A 4,168-nucleotide genomic window follows, 5' to 3' on the forward strand; every position below is an offset into this window, starting at 1 on the left:
GAACCCGCCACCTTAGGTGTACGTGGCTGGCGCCTTAGCCGGTTGAGCTATAGGCGCCGAGCCTTTGTTTTGTTTTTTGAGACAGAGTTTCACTTTATCATGCTCAGTAGAGTGCAGTGGTCTCATAGTTGACAGAAACCTCAAACTCTTGGACTCAAACCATTATCTTACCTTAGCCTCCCGAGTAGCTGGGACTATAGGAGACTGCCACAACGCCCGGCTCTTTTTTAGAGATGAGGTCTTGTTCTGGCTCAGGCTGGTCCTGAGCCTGTGAGCTCAAGCAATCCATCTGCCTCAGTCTTCCAAGTGCTGGGATTATAGGCGTGAGCCACTATGGCTGACCTGGGCTGAGGCCTTGAGGTAGTCTTAGACCAAGATAGGATTGTGTGATTAATCAGAAAATTTAAAAGTTCTGTGCTTCTGCTCAGAAGAAGAAATCTGGATTGTGAGTCTGTCATTTTCCTACTTTGCCAGCAAAGTAATGAGTTTCTCTTTCCTTCTCCTCAACCACTTGTCCCCATATCTTCTGATGAGGCCTCATGGACAAATGCTGGGCTTTTGACAACATTTACTCCTTATCTGAAAAAAGGAAGGCACAGGTTTTTTGGAGACCCTAAGCTTCTGCCTCCTCTGGTGAGAGGGAGAGCCCTTCCCCAGTCTTTCCCAATAGGGACTACAGAGCAGAAGCCAAGGCAGCCATCTCCTAGGCCAGCAGCAGCCAGGCCATGTCTCTGAGTGATTGTATTTGTGGGCACTCATGAGAGAGCAATGTGCTTGCACCAACACACTGTAATGCACAGAAACACGCAGAGAGGGGAGCACATGTGGTCACCTATTCCCAATTGTGCAAACACTGGAAAATGTGGGGGAGCTGATGGCTAAGGCTGCCCCTTCCAGACCCAGGCTACTCTCACAGTGAAACCACCTAAACATAGGGCAGCCATACAAGTTACCCTTCCTGGTGCACATATCAAAGTGCTCAAGGGGGAGGCTTCCATCCCTCTCCCCTTCCCTGGCTGTGCACACTGGCATCTGGGGAGGAGGTGGCCTCTCAACTGTTACTGCATGTGTCTACACTGGTGGCAGAGACATGCATTTGCCATTAATGATTCAGATAAACTTGTGGTCCTGTACAAAAAAAAGTAGAAGAAGAAAAGGAAGGGTGGCGCCTGTGGCTCAAGGAGTAGGGCGCCAGCCCCATATACTGGAGGTGGTGGGTTCAAACCCGGCCCCTGCCAAAAAGAAAGAAAGAAAAGAAAAGAAAAGGAAGGCATTGCATCAGGAAATAAAGAGAGGGACTGGTCCAGGGGGCCAAAGGATTCTGACTCTATTAGGGCAGGCTGTGAATGGGGTAGGGGAAATTTATGATCACAGCAATTAGAAGAAGGCAGCTGGGAAACTGGGGAGTTAGTCCTTTTTCTGTTTTTCCCATCATAAGTTGATAACAAAAATTGGTTTATCTCTTTCTTCTTGGCTATAGATTGACAGCAGGAGACTTCTAGTGCCATCTCTACTTGAGGAAGTTGGGAAGCTCATATATTTACAGTCCGCTCAGGAGGTCATCAAGGCTGTTTAAACAAACTTCAGAAAAAAAACTTTTTACAAGCAGTGAATTTTTGATGACAGTCCATCATCAGTCAGTCTATTCTTTCCTCCCCTTTCCTGGAAACTACTTTCCCCTTTGGAATGTTAATGAGGTTTTATACTGTTTTTTGTCTGCTCAGCTTCTCTTAATTGCTAGGTAAACGTCTCTGTAAGAGAGATATTTATGTTACTAACCTTAGAAGCGAGTTCCTACTGTTCTAAGTGGCTGCCAGTTATGCCAATTAGAATTTTATTTTTCCTTGTAAGGCTATAAATACATCTATAGTGGCTCACACCTGTAATCCCAGCACTCTGGGAAGCCAAGGTAGGTGCATTGCCTGAGTCTCACTTTGTCATCCTCAGTAGAATACTATGACATCACAGCTCACAGCAACTTCCAGCTCTTGGGTGTAGGCGATTCTCTTGCCTCAGCCTCCTGAGTAGCTGGGACTACAAGTGTCTGCCATGCCTATTTTTTTTTTCATTAAATCATAACTGGAGGCTCAGCGCCTGTGGCTCAAGTGGCTAAGGCGCCAGCCACATACACCTAAGGTGGTGGGTTCAAATCCAGCCCGGGCCCACCAAAACAACAATGACGGCTGCAACCAAAAAAAAAAAAAAAAAAAAAAATAGCCGGGCATTGTGGCAGGCACCTATGGGCCCAGCTACTTGGGAGACTGAAGCAGGAGACTCGCTTGAGCCCAGGAGTTGGAGGTTGCTGTGAGCTGTGATGCCATAGCACTCTACCCAGGGAACAGCTTGAGGCTCTTGTCTCAAAAAAAAAAAAAAAAAACTGGGTACATTAATGCAATCATGGGGTACAATGTGCTGATTTTATATACAATTTGAAACATTTTCATCAAACTGGTTAACAAAACCTTCACCTCATTTTCTTAGTTGTTGCATTAAGACATTTATACTCTACACTTAGTAAATTTAACATGTACCCTCATAAAATGCACCGTAGGTATGGTCCCACCAATTACCATTCCTCTCCCCTTCCTCTCCCCTCCCTTCCCTCTCTTCTTTCCCCTTCTTCTTGGCCTATAGTTGGGTTTTAGCTTTCATATGAAAGCTATAAATTGATTTCATAGTAGGGACGAGTACATTGGATACTTTTTCTTCCATTCTTGAGATAATTTGCTAAGAAGAATATGTTCCAGGCCCAGCCATGTAAACATGAAAGAGGTAAAGTCTCCACCTTTTTTTGTTTTCTTGGCAGGTTTTGGCCGGGGCCAGAGCCCTGCTCCTTTGAGCCACAGGCGCTGCCAGTTTCCACCTTTTTAAAGGCTGCATAATATTCCATGGTGTACATATACTACAATTTATTAATTCATTCATGGGTTGATGGGCACTTGGGCTTCTTCCATGACTTGGCAATTGTGAATTGGGCTGCAGTAAACATTCCAGTGTGAATATCTTTGTTATGAAGTGATTTTTGGTCTTCTGGATATATACCTAGTAGAGGAATTAAGGATTGAATGGAAGGTCTATTTTTATATCTTTTTTTTTTTCTTTTTGTAGAGACAGAGTCTCACTTTATTGCCCTTGGTGGAGTGCTGTGGCGTCACACAGCTCACAGCACCTCCGACTCCTGGGCTTAGGTGATTCTCTTACCTCAGCCTCCTGAGTAGCTGGGACTATAGGCACCTGCCAGGATGTCCAGCTATTTTTCTGTTGCAGTTTGGCTGGGGTCAGGTTTGAACTTGCCACCCATGGTATATGGGGCTGGCGCCCTATTCATGGAGCCACAGGTGCGGACTGGCAGGTCTATTTTTAGATCCCTAAGTGACCTCCAAACATCTTTCCGAAAGGAACATATTACTTTGCATTACCACCAGCAGTGCAGGAGTGTTCCCTTTTCTCCACATCCATGCCAACATCTCTGGTTTGGGGATTTTGTGATATGGACTAATTTTTCCTGGGGTTAGATAATATCTCAAAGTGGTTTTGATTTGCATTTCTCTGATGATTAAGGATGATGAGCCTTTTTTCATTTGTCTATAGGCCATGTGCCTGTCTTCTTCAGAGAAGTTTCTCTTCAAGTCCCTTGCCCACCCTGAGATGGGATCTCTTGTTCTTTTCTTGCTAATACGTTTGTGTTCTCTGTGGATTCGGGTTATTAAACCTTTGTTGGAGACACGACCTGCAAATATCTTCTCCCATTCTGAGAGCTGTCTGCTTGCTTTACTTACTGTATTTTTGGCTGAGCAGACGGTTTTAGTTTGACCAGATCCCAGTAATGTATTTTTGGTGTTGTTTCAATTGCCCAGGGGGGTCTTCCTCATAAAATATTCTCCTAGGCCGATTTCTTCAAGTGTTTTCCCTGCACTTTTTTCTAGTATTTTTATAGTTTCATGTCTTAAGTTTAAATCTTTAATCCAATGAGAGTCTGTCTTACTCAAAATAGTGAAAGCTGTGGGTCCATTTTCAGTCTTCTACAGGTCACCAGCCAGTGTAAACAGCACCACTTGTTAAATAGGGAATCTTTTCCCCACTGAATGTTTTTAATTGGCTTGTCAAAGATCAAATAACGGTAAGTAGCTGGGTTTATCTCTTGGTTCTCTATTCTGTTCCATACATC

The sequence above is a fragment of the Otolemur garnettii genome, unplaced genomic scaffold (assembly GCF_000181295.1).
Source record: "Otolemur garnettii isolate 467f Iridium unplaced genomic scaffold, OtoGar3 scaffold00031, whole genome shotgun sequence".
NCBI classification, from domain to species: domain Eukaryota; kingdom Metazoa; phylum Chordata; class Mammalia; order Primates; family Galagidae; genus Otolemur; species Otolemur garnettii.